This window comes from Schistocerca gregaria, chromosome X (assembly GCF_023897955.1).
Source record: "Schistocerca gregaria isolate iqSchGreg1 chromosome X, iqSchGreg1.2, whole genome shotgun sequence".
Lineage (NCBI taxonomy): Eukaryota > Metazoa > Arthropoda > Insecta > Orthoptera > Acrididae > Schistocerca > Schistocerca gregaria.
In genome coordinates this window covers 364,330,993-364,354,848 of record NC_064931.1, presented here as the reverse complement: position 1 = coordinate 364,354,848, position 23,856 = coordinate 364,330,993, and the positions used below count along the sequence as shown (strand labels likewise).

At 41.5% G+C, this 23,856-nt stretch overlaps 1 protein-coding gene and 1 pseudogene across 1 annotated transcript in view; one reads left to right on the top strand and one right to left on the bottom strand.

Moving 5' to 3' along the window:
- LOC126298065 (toll-like receptor 6) overlaps positions 1-23,856 on the top strand; it is a 204,511-nt gene that overhangs the window by 29,983 nt on the left and 150,672 nt on the right. The gene's annotated exons all lie outside the window — the stretch shown is intronic.
- Positions 22,582-22,699, bottom strand: LOC126299808 (5S ribosomal RNA; annotated as a pseudogene).

The window sequence follows — 23,856 nt, the reverse complement described above, 5'->3', positions numbered from 1 at the left end:
ACATAAGCACCGACACGGAAGCAAGGAATTAGTGTGGCATTTGCATCTTTCCGACTTGCGTGCGGTAAATACGGAAACGTGAACTACGGTGACCGAACTCATCCAAACATGATCAAAATGCTGTTATTCTTTTCTTGGCTGCCGAAGGACAAACACCGGTAGACATCCATCGGAGAATGAAGAATGTCTGCAGAAAACCATCGTTGTGGAATGGTGCGCTAAGGGGTGCTGCACGTCCCCATATCGCGAATGTCGTAACGCAGAAGTTACGCCAACTCAGAGGGGAGACGCTCGAGCACCCGCCCTATTTGAGTATTTCTGACCTCATGCAGTTGTCACGACTGCGATCCACTAAACAAGGCCTTGAAGGCTCAATGATTCCTGTCGGACGAGGAGGTGCAGCAGGCAGTTACAGACTTCTTCACGCCGCAGAAAACATTGTTTTACCAAATGGATATCTTCAACACGGTGTGTCGCTAATATAACTGTTTCAGTGCCCATGGCGATTTTGTCACATTGGCATAGCGATGCTGGACTGTGCGGCCTTCGAACGGATACCTTTATATCGCCCCTTGTTGTTTGTCTGAAACAATAATTTATCCTTGTGTTAACGGCAATTTCATATTCAAAAGTATGAAAAATACTTTTTATCCATTAGTCAAATACAATTAGTCAAGTTTATCATTTTAAATAAGCTGTTATAAAAAAGATAACTGTTTTAGATTATATTAATTGCTCAGTATTACTACATGTGTTTTAGGAACTATCATTCAGGTTGTTACTCTGGGTGGTGCGTAAATCGTAATGAGGTAGTGATAAAAATAACGACTCCTGTAATGCGCGGCCAAACTGCTGAACGGCTAACGAGCCGCCGTAGTGGAATCTGGAAGAATTGCAAAGTAAGCGGTCGAAAGAACAACGTGATTACAAAGGGAATGGAAGAAAGATTGACGTTTACCGTTATGATTTTGAGATCAGTAGAGACAGAACATATATCTCAGAAAAAATTTATTTAAAAATAAAAGAATAACCTACGAAAAACCATGACTCTTGTTATTTTAGATGGAACGACGACATCATTGGCCAATTTGAGGAAACTATGCCAACATTTAGGTGAAATGATTTAGATAAACCACAGAAAACGAAAGGGGATCTGAACTGAAACGAAATGGAAGGAGCATAAGTCCATCGAAGACTGCGGATATTGATGCATTTGTAGGGCATCATTTTTTGTAATTATAATTGAGAGGAGAATGAAAATATCTTTATACAGACGCTATGGAATCTCCGTAAATTATGTTGCTATTACCGTATTGAAAAATCTGAAGTGTATCGATTAGTCACTTTTTAGTTAGCCTCAGTTATGATTTAACTGTCTTGCCATCTGTGATATTGAAAGAAATCATCGACAAAAATGTATCACAGTTTCAAAACTTCAACTATTTGTAACGTTTGTTAGAAATCGTGGACGAATAAAACGCGGCAAACTGGAGAAGAGTAACTGATGGCACAGCTGGCAAGTTGAAGTAATCCGAATACTTGAGGAAAGTTCTAGAACTGGTGAACTCACACTTCAAATTAAAATAAGGATTTTAGGAATTCCAAGAAAAGAAATTTTGAGCACAAGTGACTCTGGGAGAGGGATAGGGACCCATCATTCGTCACTCAGTACAAGTGTGTCAACTTCATCATTCGGAAAATTTAATTATATTTTACGCCCGGACATTCGTGTAGAACGAAAAACATTTTTTACCATCAGCTGCGATGCACCAGTATAACACCGAACTTTCCTTCGAGAGCCGTAAGGTTCAGACACCTCTCGTATCATCCTGGTTTATGTTATCTGTGGTTTTCTTGAATTCCTGTAGGCGAATGCAAGCACACTGCCTTTAAAAATTGCCGCCTCTGGTTCCATCACCATCCCCACCAAGAACTAAGCTAATGTTACGACTTCGCTGTCGACTAGGCGCTAAAACTTAACGAAAAAGAAAGAAATGAATGTTATTTATTTCTGCCGAAATATTCACTGTTCTGTAAAGCAGCATTCATTGCGTGGAACGTAGCTCAAGTTTGTCGCAATGGACCGGTTTCAAGGCGGAATGTGAGGGAGCACTTCCTCAGCGTCAGCGACTGCATTCCATTGCTTTCCTAACCCAGGAAAATACTGCTACTGTACAACTCAGAGGTGAATTCGATGCCTCCCTTCGTAGCAACGCAGTTTTGCGAGGGTATGTGCGGATAGAACAGAATTTCGAAAGCTTTTATGGACTTAAAAAATTGCCAGGAACTCCTGATCAGAAAAAAAATCCACACACGTGGACTCTCGTCTTGAAATCAATCATGTAACCCATAAATTGTAATGTTCCGGATGTAGCCACTTTTTCGAATAGTGGTTCGATGTGACCCTTCTTACATCAAGTGTAGTGAATTACACGCATATCGAAGAAGAACAGATTGAAAAGTTGTTTCATTAAAAGGTATTAATAATATTAGTGTACTGGTCACAGTTTTAATGAGAAATATATATTATTAAAAATGAAGATAGTGTTATTATTGAGAATTTTGAGCTTGTTGAAATGACTCTGATATTTCGATGTACACTATCTGGTCAGAAGTATCCGGACAGCTATAAGTGGACAGTAATGTTAAGTACGTCCACCCTTCACCTTTATGGCTGCCCGAACTCTTCTGCGCACAATTTCAGTAAGGTATCTGAGTGTGTGTGGAGGAATGGCAGCCCATTCTTCCGTAAGAGCAGGAGCCAGAGAAGATGTTCCACTGGACTCACGTCGGGACTCTTGGCTGGCCAGACCATTTAACGAATGTTATTGTCCACAAACCATTGTTCCAAGGATGCTGTTTATGGCAGGGTGCAATGCAATGCTGGTATAAACAGTCATCTCCTCTGAACTGTGCCTCTACTGTAAGCAGTGCACAACGCTGTAAAATACGTTCATATCCTTCTGCATTTAGCATTTTCTGAAGTGCAATAAATGGGACAACACCCTAAACACGGAAAACACCCCCATACCGTAACATCACATTCTGCGCACTTCGTTGTTGGCACTACACATAACGGCAGGTAACATTCACCAGGTATTCGCCAAACCTAAACTCTTCCATCGGATTGCACAGGGTATAATGTGGGTCATCACTCGGCTCTAGTAGTCGGCGTCGTTCTTTATACCACTTCAAGAGTCGCTTAGCATTGGCTACTGAGTCCCATTCTTGTTACTCCCTACACATAGTCACTGTGCTAGCTGGCCTGGAACTCACGAGTGCTTCCTTCCGCTGATTTCATGAGAGTTTGTATAACTACCCATGGCAATGCTAAACAGTTCTTGTCCGCAAGTACATGAGGTCTGCATTCTCTTAGTTTAGCCGTGGTTGTTCCTTAGTGTTTTCAATTCCAGTCACGTTACCGACAGTCAACTTTGGCAGCTTTAGAAAGGTTGCAATGTCCCTGATGGATTATTTGTTACTCAGGTGACGTTCAAAGTCACTGAGTTCTCCTGACCAAACTGTTCTGCTGTTATTGCCCGTCTGCTCTTTTTTCCAGGCCTCAAATTGTCTCTTCACAGTGTCAACATGTTATTCCGAATTTGGCAATATTAATGGTAGAGGATTGCCGTACGCCCTTCCTGCTCCGCTCCCCCTTTCCACCATGACGGAATATGTGTACCCTATCTGTCTGCATCTAGTGTTATCCCATGTCAAAGTGTGAGAACGTTCTCGAAACTTTTGTGAATCGCTTAACTGAGGCGAGACGTGGTTACCAGCCCAGTATTCCCTTAGTCGGATGTGGAAAACCGTCAATAAAGCATAACCAGGTTGGCCAGCACACCAGCACTTGCCGTTAAAAAAACTGAACTCCAGCCATACAGGCCATGAAGGCCCAGCGGTACCCACCAGTCACCGTGTCAACATCATCCCAGTCGTCATTGTATGCGGATATGGAGGTGCATGTGGTAAGCACATCGCTCTCTCAGGTATATGTCAGTTTACGAGACCGGAGACGCTACTTCTCAATAAAGTAGCTCCTCAGTTTTTCTCACAAGGGCTGGACTGTATCCCGCTTGCCAACAGCGTTCTGCAGACCGGATGGTCACCTATCCAAGTACTAGCCCAAACCGACAGAGCTTAACTTGGGTGATCTGACGGGAACCGGTGTACCACTGCTGCAAGGCCGCTACCCTCGCCGTTAACCAGCCGAGCGGATTAGATCCACAGTGTTCGCTACTCCCCAAAACCCGGGAGTTGCGCCTTAACGCAGGTGGCTATCTGGGTGCGTTTACTGCTTTATTATCGACGACACAATACTCCCCGGCTTCTTATACGTATACTGACGGGTCTGCCTCTGGCCACATCTTGGTTCAGTTCCGCATTACATAAGAGTATTCGTATATTTTTCATCAGATAATGTGTAGTGACGTATTATCACTGCAGTCTTAAATATTGCTGCATTTCGCTATTGACGATCTCCTTTCCCTTTGTTAATAATTTGTCGCCTACGCTGGAAAATTACTTTGCTGTAGTTCATGAAGTTGGGTATAATACTGGAATTTCCCTTTGGACCCAAAAGTATACATATTAATGTTTTGTTTTCAATATTAGACCTTCTTGTTGACAATTCTATAGCTCCTCCAGCAGTGATAATTGTGATATTTGTCTGTTTGAAAAATATTTAGTATCCAGTCTGAAATTATCAGGTTAATACAGTTGCTTCAAATTTCTAGCGAAATGCTAGAATGTTGTCACCATTTGTTTCGAATTGTCTCCCACGCAAATTTTTATTTTACAAGGCAGTTTTCCGCTAACGCAGGAACAGTTATCTTTACTTTCATCTGGTTCAAATTAGTGACGATCGATATTAAAAAAAAACATCGATGGCAACTTCATCATCGATTCAAATATACCGATGTACGAAAATACCGCAAGTAGAACATTGATGTCCGAAAACATCGATGTTTTGTGCACCAAAAATCCATTATTTTATTTACTAAATGTATTCACCATGCAAAGTAGAAGAAAACTAACATTCCCAGTATCTTTTGGGTACACTCTGAAAAGAAAACTTTGATACCGATTTTCCTTTAAGTCTGTTTCTCTGTTGATAGAGGTGTTGACCAGCTTTTGAAAAAAAGCATTTCCGGAGCTATCGAAGTCGCTGTGCAGCACAAATGTTTAATAGTCACCTTCTATAACTTCAGATAGGTGGATCCTAGGACTTGACACAAAAGTAATGGATCCTGCTTTAAATCAGCTACTGCACTTTTTAAATAATAACTTAGTTTCGTAAGCATAGTGTTGTCACGGTGTTCGCCCGAAACATTATTCTTCTCAATAAAAAGTTTACAGTGATCACTTCATGTATCTGTGGTTTCCTCCTGTGTTGTGCAATTCTCGGGTGTTTGTCCATTTTGACTTTGTTCATGCACTTCAGTTTTTGAAACCATCTTCTTGACACTCTTCATGGCTCTTTAACAGGGTAGTGCATCGTAAAATGTATATTCTTGAATCGAAAATCTATGAGAGGGGCGACAGCAAGGATACTAACATTTTCATTATGTAGCAATCTTTCTTTTATGAATACTGCAATGGAGTTATTAGTTAAACTCTCTGTAGTTGTTAGTTTCTGTGGAAAGCCAGTTACTTGTATAGAAAGTAATCTGGTAAGTGATATTAATTTACTACATGTTATAAATTTTTCACAACAGACTTCGCGAGACATTATGTCAGTTGGTCATAATGTTTCACACACTTCAGTCAAATCAATTATTTGTTTTGCATTCAACATTTGTGGTGCACAGGTGTGGCAGTCAATAATTTTATTGATTTTAGGGCGCAGTATTAAAAATGTTTTAAAAATTGAAACAACGTGAATGAACTTAAAAATCGGATTCTTGCCTAACACATTATTTGAACCATGTTAGTATTCTTTTAACTGCTGCTATTAAGTCAGACAAATGAGGCGGTTTCTCAAATGATTTTCGTGCGACCAAATTCAACATGTGGTAGTAGCATTGTAATGACGAATTCTACCAAAAGCAATATCTACTATTTTTATGATGTTAGCGGCAGCATCAGTGACAACTGCCAGAATTTTATTGATTCCAATATTCGACTCCTCACAGGTCTTCACTAACTGTATTTTCAATGTATTCTCCGGCATAGGATTGAGTTAAATCATAAACTCCTAACTTTACAGACTCTAATTGTTCCTCATTAAAAACAGCACAGTCACTTCCAAAAAACTTCTTGTTTGCGTCGTGTCTGTGCAAATATCTGTTGCTAAAGGCAAACTACTCACTCTCTGAAGTTTTCTTTACAGTGCTCTCTAATAACATCATACTTGATTTGTAACATTCTTTTCATAGTAAATCGTGATCGCACCTTGTATAATGGGCAAGAAACTTTCATAAAATTCGGAAAATCTTCGTTTTCTACCATTTGAAAAGGTTGGGAATCCTTACAATTCAAGTATAAAATACTATTTGTCAGCCAATTCCTTTTGACCCCCATGTCAGCATATTCGGATAAGTTTTGAAAACTAGAGCTTATGGTTGGTTGCAGTAATGATGTTTTGGCCCTATCTGTGTCACTTCTTTCCGAATGACATCCACTCTGTGATTCGGATAATATTTCCGATGTTACATTACCAGTACTAGTTGAATGCACAACATTAGGTTCTAAAAAAGTTAGTGTTGGTGGTGCAGCAGTCCTAGAACATTGGACGTCCTTAGACAGAAAATTTTGATGTATTTTATCTACATGACATTTCAGATTTGTAGTGTTACGAGAAGTCTTTAGTATTTTTCCACAAGAACGACATTTGGTGGCAGAATTAGTTATTTTTTCGAAATATTTCCAGTATTGAAATTGAAAAACGGCTATAGACAAAGTTCATCTTTGTGCAATACAGAAAGCGTTTAGCATTCAATTCCAAAGCCGCCGACGCCGAAATAAGGAGTTGGAATTTCGTTTCTTTAAATACTTTAAATAAATCAGTTAAAAACAATACCAATTCGAAATTTGGATAACTTGCCTGTTAACGAACCACCGTTGACTTTAAAAACTTTTATATATAAGTTAAAGAGATCATAAAACCTTTTTAAGGCGTTATCCTTTGATATCTACGCTAGCACTATGTAATGTAATGTACTACTACTATTGATGTGGACTAACTTTGCTTAAAAAATTCAAAACTAGTTTCCATGACTTTTGGTACTAATGAAAGTTTGCAGTACACTCTTGCCCAGGGGATTTCCTTAAATTTGCATCGAACGCTGAGTCGGCGGTATCGCCCGAAGGAGTGGCGTAGAAGAAAGGCCTTGTGTGCCGACGCCCTAGACACACAGAAGCGCTTTCCGCGCCTCGAACTCTGTGAGTTTCGTAATCGGCGGCTTTGCTGCTCGTGAAAGTTACGATTGCACACGACAATGACCTTGGATGAGCGCGGCCTGGGAAGTATCTCAGCGGTACTTCTCTCCTGTTGTGACATAAGCGCAGTCCGTAGCGTAGCTGTGAATGTGTCAGCGTCAGACTTTCTCTTTCCGAAAAACCAAGTAGACTGCCATTCTCAACAGACGTAACTACTGATTTCCACATTGTGTTGTTTTCTGATCCAATAATGTTCATCATCTGCCAGGACTCGCGCAGCAGCATTTTATGTGGCCGACAGAAACTGCTGGACCGAAATTTCATTCCATTCTTCTGACGCCAGAAAATTATTAGTTTAACATTATTATTTGCAGCGTGGAAACTGCAACCATCCGCTTTATACAATTTATAAACCTTTTATTGTTCCGTTAGCCAGCTTTTCAACGCACTGCAAGGTTATTATCAATTGGTGGATACTTACATTGAACTTACGTTGTATACCATATACAGGTGTTCTTTGCGATTCTGGCATTGTTTCAGACCTTTTCAGAAAATCACATTTTTAAACGTCTGATACTACTTTTTGAAAAATCGTATTTGTAGACGCCTGATACCCGTCATGTCTGCTCTGAATGTTGTCCCTTTATGTAGCATCTTTGTAGCCTTACCTGTGTGTTTTGTAAATGAAGAATTGTGTGCGCTCACATCTTGAAAATAAAATAACAATAAGAGTCATAAAGAGTGCTTGTATTGTTGTCTCTGTAGAGATATGCCTAAGCCTGAGCACAACATGTTGTCCACAAGTGTATATGCGGAACTCGAGTTTTTATCTGTTAGGCCTATTCAAAACTTTCTTTTTTGTGTCATAATTCTGTCTGATGTAATGCGACCTGCTGCGAGTTCTTCTCCTGTGGCTGCCTGTTCACCTCAGAGTAGTACTTGCACCCAGCATGCTCTGTTATTTGTTGGATGTATTCAAATCTCTGTTTTGCCCCAAATTTTTCGCCTTTACTCCTCTCTCCAGTAGCGTGGAAATTACTGTCATCCTGTCTCTTCTTGTAGTCAGTGAATTTCTTATCTTATGAGTCCTCCTGATTTTCCACATGCTTCTATAGCACGCCATCTCGAACGCTTAGATTGTTTTCTTTTTGGGTTTCCACGATTCACATCCATGCAGTGCTGTGCTCCAAACGTACATTCTCAGAAATGTCTTCCTCGAATTAAAGCCTATGTAAGATACTTGTAAGCTACTTTTAGTGAGGAATACCATCTTTGCCTGTGCGTGAGGAGGGAAGGACTATACTGACGTGAGGTTTGGAACATGACTAGGAATTAGAATTCAGAAAGCGGACGGAAGTAGTTTGATGCTTAATGATGAACGTCGCTCTTGACGGTACATGATTTACAATATCATTATCAATAGTAACTGAATATGGCGCCTTGCTAGGTCGTAGCAAATGACGTAGCTGAAGGCTATGCTAAACTGTCGTTCAAAATGGTTCAAATGGCTCTGAGCACTATGGGACTTAACATCTTTGGTCATCAGTCCCCTAGAACTTAGAACTACTTAAACCTAACTAACCTAAGGACGTCACACACATCCATGCCTGAGGCAGGATTCGCACCTGCGACCGTAGCGGTGGCGCAGCTCCAGACTGTAGCGCCTACAACCGCTCGGCCACTCCGACCGGCCCAGATGCTGGGATTTTTCCTACATCACATCGTATTGTGAGAAAGCCGCGTGATATTACAATATTTCTTATCCTCGTTGGTTGGTGGTGAATCTTAACTTAGTGGTTTTCGCCAATATTAAAAAAAAATCAGATGACTGCCCGGGTGGTTCTTTCAGAATGCCCATAGTTTAATTTCTTGTCCAGTACAAGCGCTTCTTTTACGACTCCGACGTCGACGTGTGTTCATTCCTTCTTCACTAGTACGTCCGATACCAGCTTTTACAGATATCTCGCTGCTGTGACAACGCTGCAATTATGGCGCCGATCTGAGTGTGCTCTATGACTATGTTCTGTGAACGCCACCATCGGTCGACGGGTCTGCTGAGACTTGAACACTGGCGTAAGGAAAAATGAATATTTTAAGTGGACAAACAGTGTTTATTTGCTAGATGTGCTACAGTTATCATCAAGAGAGGAAGTAGTATGAGCAACGGGAAAATTGTCAACGAATTAAAATTTATTTAACTGCAGGTTGGTTTTGAGTTACCTTAAGTGTGCTGTCGCTTACTAAGTAAAAAAGGTAGCACCGTTTACAAAAGAGAGTTTTGCTAAGAAATCTCAGCAAAAATTAAATTTAAGGCATATTGTAATTAAGATTTTCTTGACTTATTTACACAACTACGTTTTAGTTTTATTTTTTTCAGAACCAAATTGAAAACGTAGGTAGTGTTATTGTCTAAAGCATTCAAGATAAAAGGTCGTTCGAATGAGGGATGAAACATCTCTATTAGCATCTGGAGACAAAATCATAGCAGTTTCTGTTTAATTTCAGAAACATCAATTCTCTACTCTTGAATCAAAATGTCACGATACGTGATGGAGGAGATTACTCTGAAAGTTAAGCGGTCGTATGAGATTCACACTTGTATTTATGATTATTGTGACCTTTATTGTGTTGCTCTCTGCATCCTTGGTCTCGGAATATCTCACCTTTCAATTACATTAATCTCCTTTGCACTTTCATAACATGAGCCGAAGTGGTTACATTGAAATACGTTAAACCCAACATGTGTATAAAACTGTCTACACGCAAGAACAAAATGTGGCTCTGCGCTAGGAAAATAATGTGAACGGACTACTATTAGTCTGCAACACGTAATGGAGTTAGAAATTGGAAATTTATGTCCTACTGGAGAAGTACCTCGAAAGTTTACTCCACGCCATTAGTCCTCCTTCGCTAAAAACGTTTTCCATTTTTAACTCATTTTCTTTTCTAATTACCGATTGTCCAGCGAATGGCAACACCCGTTCAACATTTACAATTTATGTTCATGAGGAACACAACTTTGACAGCAAAAAATCAATTGTTTTTTGGAACACTCTTCCAGAGCGCGAGACGAAGTAAGGTGTGGGAAATTATCACGGAAAGAACTTCTCTTTCCGCTTCTGTACTGGTTTTCCTGCAATTACTGTTGCAAGCTATCTCTGACACAAGCAGAAAAAAATATTGTTCTACGTTTGCCACAACAAGAAGTATATGAAAAATTATGTCCAGAGCTTTTTTTCCCTTCCTGAGACGAGTTCACAGCAGAGAGGAAGAAAATGAGAACACGGTTGGTGTGGTTCAATGTATGTAATAACGTGTCTACTGCTCGTCCCCTTTGAAATGCTTTATTGGAATTCCAAGACGTTGCTGGGAGAAGTCAAGAATTTCTTGTTTTGAACGCCAACAAAAGAAGATCTTCATTTCGAAACTGACGCCGTTGCGAACGGCAGATAAATGATGAACATTGCACCCGACTCCGTTTTTCATAGCAATCGAACATTTATGGTATTGAATAGAATTGTGTCATAGAATTCCTACAAAAACTTCATTCCTCTAGGAGTGGTGAACTGGTGTATAACGCACTCTCGCGTTCAGTAGCCTAACGTTATGAAGGTGACATGACGCCAAATTTCTTCGCATGTATGTTTCAGAAGTAAACATCCAATATTTTCGTAATGCAGCCGGCCTTTTTTCTTCTCTGTATTGAACATTTTCTTTACCAATGATTGTCTGTTAATTAATTTTGTTTGGATTTCCATGCAGCATATGTTGTCTTCTGTATTTAAGATACCTAAAGAATAAAATTTATAACCTTTCCTATTTTATTTCCTTCAGTTTTGATCTTATCCTTGACTTTGTTACTATAATAATTTTGTTTCTACCTATCAATTTCTTACTCGAGCTTTTTCAATATAGTTACAAATTTAGATATTGCGCTAATAGTTGATAAACATATGCAGACTAAAATACCCAAATTTTCTAACAATAATGAAAATGATCGAACTCAAAAGAAGGAGCAAAAAATAAAATTATACTAGTATGTAAGTCGAAGATGAGAAGAGCATCTCAGACTGAAATTGAGAGAAATAAAATGGAGTAATTTGATAAATTATAGTGTCTACGCACCTTAATTATCAGATGCTTCGTGGAATTCAGGAAAGTAATTGTTACAGCAAAATGATCGTTTGATGAAAGAAGACTATCTGCGTGCAACTCGCTTACTGTAAGAAGAAAAAAAGAAACAATTTGGTATGAGCTTCACCTGAAGTATGATGCACTATGGCTGTGAAGACTGGACGCTGCTGATGACAGACAGAAAGCGCTTAGACTTTAGAGGCAACGGAAATATGGCTTTGGAAAACGCTGACGAGCGACAACTGAACAGAAAGGAAATCCAATGAAACTGTTTTGCAACAAATTAAGCAGCGAAGAAATCTCTTACCATCTTTTTAAAAACGGAAAACAAAAACTTTTAGTTATTTATTTGGATATAATAAGTTTTTAACAAATATACTGAGAAATAAGGAATGGCCAAGAAAGAAAACAGTAGAATATTTAGTGTAAGTAAAAATTATCAAATAATGAAGAAAATTATCAAGTAATGAAGAGGACTGCACAAAGGAGAGAGGACTAGATACAGGAAGAAGTTGTATATTTTATAAGCTGATAAAGATAATTATGATTCCATTTACTTTCCACTTAATGCAAGGATCAAAGACTAAGGGCCGTTGTACTTGCACTCATTTTGAGTCTGGAGAGAAAAATTCTCTTTTGTATTGATACAATATTGGCAAGGCACGCGAAGCTGTGAACATTACGCCAAAGGTCTTCAGAAATGCACAAACTCTAGTGAAGGCAGTTGTTAGTGATTTATTAACAGTAGTGCGACACCAAGTGACAGACGGCATGAGACCAGAAACATTAAATTTGAATATTTTCAGGTAAGGTCAAAATAACAAATATTTCAACATCTACACTTCAAAATTAATGTACTGCCTGCGCATAAAGATGGAAAGTGCTGAAAGTAAATCAAACTAAACAGTAGATCATGTTACAGACTCCGTTCGTTGCAGTTACTAAACTTAACTTCTAACAGCGAGAGGTTATAATGAAAATGCAGCGACGTGCAGAGGTCCAGTGTGGGGTGTAATTATCGTGTGGCAGAATGTTTCCTTATGTATTGGATCAGGAATGAGACGTGGGCAGAAGAGATGACACAAGTGAGAGAGACGTACCGTTGATTTTATTATTAACCACCAATTACATAACTTTTCAATATGAACGCCGCAGACGCCAAAATTGGGACTACTTTTTCCACGCGTAAATCGGATCCTCGTTGACGCATTGGCATATGTACCAAGTTTTGCTGCCCTACGATAATTGCAGCCTGCACTGGACCTGCGTGAATAGCTGCACTTTAATTTTAACCACCTGGTGTTTTCAAAACACTTTGTTCGCTGATTTCGTAACGTAAGTAATATGCTGGAGAGTTTCCAGCCTATCATTTGATTTTTGGGGAAGCATCATCCTATTTGGGTATTTTGCAGTTATCTTGCGTGTCTATGAGAATTCGATACACAGCTGAAAGCATCAATATTTTATTGCTGATCTCCGACGTCACGGGCTGCTGCCCAGGCATAGAGTCTCGCGTGCTTCTGATATTTTCTAGATTTAGAACGCTATTTAGGGTGCACTGAAACGAAGAAGAGGTCGTTAATTATATGTTCATTCCTGTTTATATAGAAATAAGCAGCGCAGTTGTACGGTTCTGGAAACAGCCGCAGCGTTTGCTCTTTATGACTTATTAACGGCAGTGAGGCGAGCCGTGCGGAGCAGCAAGAACGTCGGCAAGGAAACATTTGTGGGCTTGCGTTAAGAAGTCTTTCAAGATTGGCTTGGGGTGCTGATGAGAAAATTAAATGGGCAGAGACCTGAATCACGTCCTACAAGAGAGTGGAATTATTCCAGTGCCATATCTCTCCCATAGATTATCATGGCCTAACCCGTTAAGATTGCTCAGAGTAGCCTTAATACGACGTTCTCAAAAATTCTTCAGGACAGTACCAGAATTTTTCTCTAGAAAATCGATAATCAGTTACGTAGCACAGCGTAATCATTGCGAACCACACAAATAAGAATTTGTGAAGCATAATAACAGTTGGAAGCTGAAAGGCGAAATCTTCATTTTTTAAGTACGTTGGTGTCCAAAATTAAAGCAAGAAACGGAAAGATTGCAACTTTGCTTTTATTTTGCGACAAAACAGTATAAACAGGTGATAGCAAAGTAGAAACAATGTAAAGAATGCAAAATGTAAACAACAGCAACGTACATAGCATTAGACGAAAATGTTCTTCGGTTTTCCAACTTAACAGAGTTGCACACAAATTCCAACAATGGTTAATGTGCTCAAAATGGGGTGCGACAACCTCTGGCAGCAATACAGGCCTGACAACGATGGTTACGTAACTTCATGAATGTCATGTTGAGACAATAACGACCATCCTTCCTGCGGTGCTGCTCGCAAGTCTTGGAGAGTGGTTGGTGGATGCTGACGCGATGCAACCCGTCTGCCTAGTGCATCCCAGACATGCTCTAAGAAATTCAAATCAGGAGAGCGAGCAGGCAACGCCATGCGTGCAGTATCTTCCGTTTCCAAGAAAACATTAACCATTCGTGCTCTATGAGGTCGAGCATTATCGTTCATCAATACGAAGACTGGGAGCACAGCATGTCGCAACAACCGTACATGATGTCCCAAGACCTCGTCACGATACGTGACAGCAGTTAAACCTTTCCGATTCACCTGTACAATTTCATGAAAAGCTGTTCGAGTGGTCAACATAATCCCTGTCCACACTATTACCGACCCTCCTCGATTCCGGTCTCTTTCCACAATGTTCGGGTCTCGAAATCGTGTTTCACATTCCCTTCAGATCCGAATCCGTCGAGACTCACTCTCCAGACGAAGTCGAGACTCATCTGAGAAAAGAACATTGGACCACTGTTATACTGCCCAGGTTGCATGTTGGCGACTCACCTCTAGACGTTCACTTCTGTGAAGACGCGTCAGAGGCACACGTACAGCAGTTCTCCGACAATAAAGGCCACTCTGTCGGAGCTTTCTCTACACCGTTTGCCTCGATACGACACGTCCAGTGGATGCTGCGAGGTCAGATGCCAGTTGCTGCGCAATACTAAGGCGGTACCGTCGTGCCTTTACAGCCAAATAACAGTCCTCTCTTTCTGAAGTCACTAATGGTCAGCCCTGCCCTCGTCTTCGGCACACAGTTTCGGTCTATAAACTGTTGCCACGTCCGAGAAACAACAGAACGATTCACCTTCAGCCATCAAACCACATGAGCCTGCGACTGTCCTCACATTCTTCCTATGGCTCTCCACCGCACAAAGCCTGGTAGACGTCTTCTCTGTGTCGTACTCCACCCTCAGTGACTGTGTACACAGCGATTGTGGATGTGGGACTACGCGGCAACACTACTCCGTTTGATAGGTGCCCTGACGTCGACTTTTGGTGCAGGGATTGGCAGTTCACCATCAACAATAACAAATATAACTTATTCTTTTGTACCACTGGGGTACGTGGATCGAGGTCTGCGTGAGTAATGTGCAGAATGAAAATTTCAAACGTTTATTAATTAAAAACGTACATCTGATTTTATGAAATAATTTCTTGAAGTGAATTTCATATTTTACAATTATAAAAAAAAACAAAACAACTAGTTAATAATGATTTTAAGAATGAAATGATAAACTGATTTTAAAAGTATAAAATGATTTTTAGAATCAGCCACATGTTGACAGTTTAAGAAAAAAATTAGTTAATAAAATGATCTTAGCAACCAAGTTCAGCGGACTAGTGAAAGCTGTGTTGGAAGTTGTACAATATCATATTACAAAAATGACGCTGGGAAGTACTTAGACGAAGTGCGTCCACAGGGCACCAGATTCAATGCCTAATTTCCACATGGCCATCATAACAGACTACATAAGACAATAACTTCAGTCATCTGAAAAATAACAAATATTAGCAATCATTAAGGAAATATTACATTCAGTATCGTACTAGTATAGACCTGTACCTATTATTTCTTCACATTGCGCCACGACATAGGTACGAGGCGCGTGCAATAAGTAATGCAACACTTGTTATTCTGAAAGCAGGTTGCTTTTGTTCAGGATTCCAATATATTGTACTATTTTCCACTCTTGTGGCTGTTTTTCAACATAATCTCTGTTCAATGTGACGGTCTTACGCCACCTCACTGGGAAGGCCTGTGTGCCCGCATGGAACACTTTACTGGTCGACGGCGTAACCAACTTTCTGCTGCATCAATAACCTCCCATCGTCCACGTACTGCTTTCCGAGGAGTGTATCCTTCATTGGGCCAAACAGATGGAAGTCGGAAGGTACGAGATACGGACTGTAGGATGGATGAGGAAGAAGAGTCCAATGGAGTTTTGTGAGCTCCTCTCAGATGTACAGACTTGTGTGAGGCCTTGCGATGTCATGCAGAAGGAGAAGTTAGTTTGCATTTTTGTGACGTCGAACACGACAAAGTCTTCTCTTCAGTTTCCTGAGGGTAGCACAATACTCTTCAGAGTTGATCGTTGCGCCATTACGGAGGACGTCAAACAGAGTAACCCATTCAGAGTCCCAAAAGACCGTCTCCATGACGTTACCGGCTGTCTGATTATGATCCGTTGACCACCTCGAATGAAAATGTCCGACGGCTCAACACTGCAGCCGTCACAGCTCCGTGCGGCCTGTCAGCAAGCGCGGGATCGGGCAGGTTTGCGCGATCTTGTTACAACAGACGCCTCGACCAACTATTTACCGTGCTTTTATTCACTGCCAGTTTCCGCAGACATTCTGCAAGCGCCTGTGAATATCTGCTATGCTCCGGATTTCCTCCAAAAGAAATTCAATGACAGCTGTCTGCTTGGAACGCACCTTCGTTGCAGACGTCATTTTGAAGGCTACGTAAGCGCTGCCACCTATCGGAAATACATGAAACTATAGGGGCTGAAGTACGAATATTCCACGATGTACCCCAACAAATGCCGAGTTTTTTAAAGGAAATTGGACGAAAAAAATGTGTTGCATTACTTATTGAACGCCCCTCGTATAATAAACGAATCGCAATATAAATTACTCTCCAAATTACAGCAGGAAATTTTCAACGAATTCTTCAGTGTTATTATTATATACAATAACGTGTATGCCAACTCACACTGGGCAGGTTATGGTTCAAATGGCTCTGACCACTATGGGACCTAACATCTAAGGTCATCAGTTCCCTAGAACTTAGAACTACTTAAATCTAACCTAAGGACATCACACACATCCATGCCCGAGGCAGGATTCGAACCTACGACCGTAGCAGTCACGCGGTTCCGGACTGAAGCGCCTAGAACTTCTCGGCCACCACGGCCGGTCTAGGCAGATTAAATTTTTGCTCAGCAGGAGAACAAAACAGTTTAAAATTGAATCCCATGATGTTACCGCCGATCACAATTACTTTTTCTAACTGATCTCGGCACCCGAAAATAGGAAACCACAGTACTCAAACTGTACAATTACAAAACTGCTTTTAAAATGCAATCCTTAGTGAATGAACTATACATCAAAGTTAAACTTATGTAGATTCATGATTTATTAGACTTGACAACTAGTACAGTATCGCCAACTACACGCGGTAACAAGACGTTCATAAATACAAGCCACAACGTCTAACTGATTACATGAGTAACTACCATTGTCAAAACGGAGACACCACCTGTGAACATTGTATCAATAATTTGTTTAAGTGAACGGCAGCATTCGTCAAGAATGTTCAAATGCACTTACTGAAGTCACAAAGTAGGGAAAACAACACCCAGGTATCGTCTCAGTTGTGCGACTGGAGCCTTGTTTTCCTGCCAGAAAGGTCACATTTAGTAGTAACTGACGGAAAGTTATCGAGTAAAATAGTAGACAATCTGAACAGCCCTCTTAGATTTTTTCGGATCATGCTGTCAGCTACGATCTTGTAAAGTCATCACATGATCAAAACCAATCACAAAATGATTTATACGAGAGATCTATATTTTGGGAAAAGAGGCAATTGCCTCTAAATAATAAAAAGCGTCAAGTCATCCACATGAGTACTAAAGGGAATTCGCTAAATTCCGTTTACACGATAAATTACAAATCTAAAGGCTGTAGATTCAACTAAATATTTAGGGGCTGTAATTACGAATAACTTAAGTTGGAACGATCACATGGATAATGTTGTAGGGAAAGCGAACATGAGATTGATATTTATTGGCAGAACGCGTAGAAAATGCAACAGATCTACAAAAGAGACTCCCTATACTATGCTTGTCCGTCCTCTTCTTCAGTATTGCTGCGGGGTATAGGATCCGCATCAGATAGGATTGACGGAGGACATGGAAAAAGTTCAAAGAAGGGAAGCACGTTTTGTAATAGGTGAGAGAGTGCCACCCTTCGGGGACAAATGCTCTACCGAATGAGCTACCTAAGCAATATTCATTGCTGTACCATTGCTAGTCTTTCAAGTTTCACAGGAGAACTTTTGTGAAGTTTGAATTCACTCATGCATGGCCTCAACAATGTTTGCCAATGGCAGAGTATCGCAGTCCTTCTGTTTTGAAGCTGCAGGGTCCCACGATACACTCTTTCTTACATTTGCAACAAAATGATTTTCTGTAAGGAGCCTGCAGCTGCATATTTCGTTGTTGTTACGTGAATCATTTTTCCTCTTGCTAGCATGCAGCCCAAAACTGAAGGTATCTTTTCATTACCCAGCCGAGTTTGTACTTGAAGGTAGGTACGAAAAGAATGGCAATGGACATTTTTGGGAATAGGTGGCAGTCTTGCCAGTTTTGGGTTTAGCCGCAGATATATAGAATTTTTAGTAGCAAGTGTCGTTTAGTATATATCTGTTTATGTCTCTGTTGCACGATAACACAAGAAACCTTAACCATGGTTCATAAATTTTCTCGCTGTTTGAAAATACCAGTACAGACAGGGAAGAGGTCTTTTCCACAAATTTCTTATTCCGTTGTCAAGTAGGATTCAAACAGTGTCACTCCTGCTTGCTGCATGATGGGAAGAATAACCTGTGGATTAAATTTGCAGGATGATGACCAGTATGGAATGCTGGGAGTATTACCCCTCTCACTCTTCTGGAAATAGGTGTATTATGAGAAGAGATCAATGCTGTCAGCAAAACCACGATATCTTCGTCTTCGCCTATGGTGGTAACACTTTCGAAGTCAGCTGTCTTACATATAGTGGCGTTCATCTTTATCACATGGAAATCTTCTATTGCTTGGTTGACCACAATATCCTTTGCTGTCATTTCAGTCAACAGCATTGAAATGATGTGACAAAAATGGCTCTGAGCACTATGGGAATTAACTTCTGATACCATCAGTCCCCTAGAACTAAGGACATCACACACATCCATGCCCGAGGCAGGATTCGAACCTGCGACTGTAGCGCCTAGAACGGCTCGGCAACTCCGGCCGGCGAAATGATGTTACCTTTGTTGGTGTCATTCGATAAAGAAAATCCTTCTAATGGCTGTTGTTGTGGAGAAGACCAAGTTTGTGAGTGAGTGCACTAAAGTCCGCGTTGCTTTATTGCTTTGGTAATGGATACACTACTATGCCATTCAAAAAATGCTATAGCATCACATCGTAAGTGTTTTTGCACATAGTCTACGTAAATGTTGTTTACTGACTCGAACGTGGCTGTTTTTGTCATACCCCATAAAACATTATGTAAAAAGGATCCAGCGTCAATTATTGCACGTTTGTGTATCCCAAGGTCCACTTCTTGGTGTAGCGGAGTGAACGCTGCATGCAACACTGGCTTTTCACTCTACCGGACACCGACCTCAGCGAAGAGACGCATCGAAAGAAGTGCAGCTCAGATTTGAACAGTTCACTAAGGCTATTTTCAGAGTGCTTCTTAATGAAAACTTGTTGGAAGAGAGTAAGAGGATTAACTGCACTTTCTCTGTCTGCAATTTTCAGGGTACTCACAACTGAGGCTGGACTAACAACTTTATTCCTTAGTTTTTGAACTTCACATCTTTAAAATTTTCTCGCGCCATATTTTTCATGCAATCTGAATCCAGTTCCTCTGCTAAATAATAGTTCACCTCTTGGTGACCAATTCCTCCTGTGCTAAGTGGCACTATCTTCTTAGTGTCAAGGAATGGTGGATGTGCACAGAATTCTTGTTACACCGGAAGGTCCTATACCTAAGTGTTATTTAAATGTTCCTGAACGTACCTCAGTGAAGACCTGATGTCTGGTCAGATGATGATCAAAATTTTTCAGTACATTAATGCAAAAGCAGTCTACAGCAGTGAGCTTTCGAAATTCTGGAGGGTCGGTTATGTCTTTTTGGCTCATAATGACCTGACAGTACAGATATGCCATGTTACATAGTCGACATGATGTGCTCCATAATACTGAAGGAAAAGTTTCGCAGCATCAAGAAGGAGTTTGCGACATAAACAAAAGTTAGTAGGCGTGTTTTTACTACTGAAAACAATGCAACAGGCATGGAACTCCATCCCACAAACTGACATCCGGTACCTGTACAACACAATGCGTCCACGTTTGGCATGCTTGCATTCAACATTCTGGCGGCTACACCAGTTATTAATGTAGCGCCATTTCACATTTGCAATGGTTTATCTCGCGCTTCCATTAATCTGTGATCTTGCAGTGTTATTCACTTAAAAATGCTACCTAGACAGATTTCTTCCAGAAATTTCTTTATTCTACATTAATTATTTTTTGGAGTTGCGATTTTTTTTGTCAGTGCAGTATGGAGTCATTTCTTTTAGACACTAGATGTGCAGGTTCCAATTCCACATATATTCAGCTGTAATAAAGTTAACCATTAGGGCACACATGCGAAAATGCTGAATCCCTAGAGCAGGATTAGGGCCACAGTATCATGTAAAGAAATCCCACTTCCAACAGAAGCCAAGGCAGAGAGGGTACCGACCGCTTCAGATCTCCCAAGGACATCAACCCAAATGGCCACCCAACCCTCCAACGCAAGCACCATTGAATAGCGATAGGAGGGAATGGGGCTTCTTTGGGCTGAAAAACGTTGACCGTTCGAGACAGGTACCATTACTCTTTTAGATATTGTTGTAAATTAAAGTTATAGTGCAAAAGGCGCGCTTCTTTGAATTTTTAGGTGATTTAAGAAATTTGGCGTTCCTTCGAAGCTCCGTATCTTGTTAAGTATCTGGCACAAAAAGTTGTTTGATCGATATAAATTGTAGGAAAAATAACGCTCTACAATAAAGGTCTGAGTTCTTTTTTCGTAAAACGCTAGGAAAAAACATATAAACAACATTTAATACCAAAATATCACGGTTTTTCGTTTTCCATCAGGTTAGTGCAAGTTTCCCGGGATTAAAAGTTGGATTCTACACAGCAAACCACCTACGTACTACACTCCTGGAAATGGAAAAAAGAACACATTGACACCGGTGTGTCAGACCCACCATACTTGCTCCGGACACTGCGAGAGGGCTGTACAAGCAATGATCACACGCACGGCACAGCGGACACACCAGGAACCGCGGTGTTGGCTGTCGAATGGCGTTAGCTGCGCAGCATTTGTGCTTCTGCCTTGGTGCCAATGATGGTCGTATGCGTGTTTGGCGCCGTGCAGGTGAGCGCCACAATCAGGACTGCATACGACCGAGGCACACAGGGCCAACACCCGGCATCATGGTGTGGGGAGCGATCTCCTACACTGGCCGTACACCTCTGGTGATCGTTGAGGGGACACTGAATAGTGCACGGTACATCCAAACCGTCATCGAACCCATCGTTCTACCATTCCTAGACCGGCAAGGGAACTTGCTGTTCCAACAGGACAATGCACTTGCGCATGTATCCCGTGCCACCCAACGTTCTCTAGAAGGTGTAAGTCAACTACCCTGGCCAGCAAGATCTCCGGATCTGTCCCCCATTGAGCATGTTTGGTACTGGATGAAGCGTCGTCTCACGCGGTCTGCACGTCCAGCACGAACGCTGGTCCAACTGAGGCGCCAGGTGGAAATGGCATGGCAAGCCGTTCCACAGGACTACATCCAGCATCTCTACGATCGTCTCCATGGGAGAATAGCAGCCTGCATTGCTGCGAAAGGTGGATATACACTGTACTAGTGCCGACATTGTGCATGCTCTGTTGCCTGTGTCTATGTGCCTGTGGTTCTGTCAGTGTGATCATGTGATGTATCTGACCCCAGGAATGTGTCAATAAAGTTTCCCCTTCCTGGGACAATGAATTCACGGTGTTCTTATTTCAATTTCCAGGAGTGTACATAATTAAATTTCAGAAAAACCTGCCCTTTTGTAAGGTATCCCTCCCCCTCCTTTTTGAGCATCTGCCACCAGTACTATTAGCATTTGGGTCGTAAAAGGAAATGGCTCAGCTCGCCCTGCCCTCTCTCTATCTGTCTTTGGCTGTCTGACCCCACATGTCATCTTAGCAGAGTGACCTATGAAGTGAAAACGCATTAGGGCTAGATAGTGAATGATTCTGACTTGCATAAGTAATATTTTGCGAAGTTGGTTTTAATTTTTCTGGGTTCTGCGATTTTGAAGGACCAGTGGTACCACTTTGCCCTATCCTACTGAGCTCAAATTTCACACAATTCTACATGGAATGGAGCCAAACGGGGGATAGGTATGTATCATTATTGTGACTTTGTTTGACAGCAGTTTGATATCGTAAGTGACTTTCCGTTCAAATGCCTCTGAGCACTATGGGACGTAACATCTGTGGTCATCAGTCTCCTAGAACGTAGAACTACCACACATCCATGCCCGAGGCAGGATTGGAACCTGCGACCTAGCGGTCACGCGGTTCCAGACTGAAGCGCCTAGAAACGCACGGCCACACCTGCCGGCACGTCATGCGTATCCTGCATCTTCATGTGTTACCTCTCACCACAAGTGGCCCATCGGACCATCCGACCGCCGTGTCATCCTCGGCTGAGGATGCGGATAGGAGGGGCGTGTGGTCAGCACACCGCTCTTCCGGTCGTTATGATGGTTTTCTTTGACCGGAACCGCTACGATTCGGTCGAGTAGCTCCTCAGTTGGCGTCACGAGGCTGAATGCACCCCGAAAAATGGCAACAGCACATGGCGGCCCAGGGTGTCACCCATCCACGTGCCAGCCACGTCCGACAGCGCTTAACTTCGGTGATCTGATGGGAACCGGCGTATCCACTGCGGAAAAGCCGTTGCCTGAATATTTTTTCAAGGTCCGACGTATAAACGACGAACAGCCGAAAACGACCCTATTACTTATCAATTGAGCGCCTCTGGTAGCTGAGTGGTCAGCGCGACAGAATGTCAATCCTAAGGGCCAGGGTTCGATTCCCGGCTGAGTCGGAGATTTTCTCCGCTCAAGGATTGGGTGTTGTGTTGTCCTAATCATCATTTCATTCCCATCGACACGCAAGTCGCCGAAGCGGCGTCAGATCGAAAGACTTGCACCCGGCCATCAATCTACCCGACGGGAGGCTCTAGTCACACTTCTCAATTCAAACAGTCGCCGGTTACTTATCCTAAGACTTCGTGTATGAACAAATATGGAAACACTGCACCTGAACGATTCACAAGGCATTTTTTTCTTCGGTATTGCTTCTTCATAAGACGTCCGTTACTAAAATAAAGAGGTCAGAAACTAGTCTGACAAAATTTCGACAAGTCGACTTATATTGCTATAATCCTACATCACTCTTTTGCGATTAGCAAATTTTTTAATGTAACACATTATGTGGCCTTGACAATCCGCGATCGGTGTCACCATCATTTTCTTTGCGGATTGTTTAACTTTTACGTCTGCAAACCAGAATGTTACCTTTGAACTCTGGACTTATGCAAAGTGCAAGTTTTTTCTCTGTAACAATGAGTGGATGGTCATTGCAGTTTCTGGCTCAAATCGCTGACATCAACAACAGCACTCCAGGAGTTGATGACACCGGCATCCAGCACTTATGCAATGGCATTATCCTCCGTCCTTCCCCCGTAGCCAATCTGCACACATGAAGCGTTTGTTGTCCTAGCGCGAATCTCTGTTTTAAGCATATTAATGTTTGCACATAACTAAAAGTCTTGTACAAACTGATTTATATAAGCTTCCAAATAATTAATATGATATGAGTCATCAGGTTTCCCCACAACTTCAGCACTTCCTAAATGCATTTTATTGTTAGCCTCGATGATGTTAGGTATGCCGTTATATGTTTCTCGACCGATCCATGCAATAAGCCACTCCCCCTCACTTCAGTTTATTGGGGGAATGAAGTTCACTCTCTATATCGAGGAGTGCTCCTTTAAAGTAAGAGAGTATGACATCACGTCTAAACCTCAATCGAAGTACTGTTGCGTTCGTCAGGA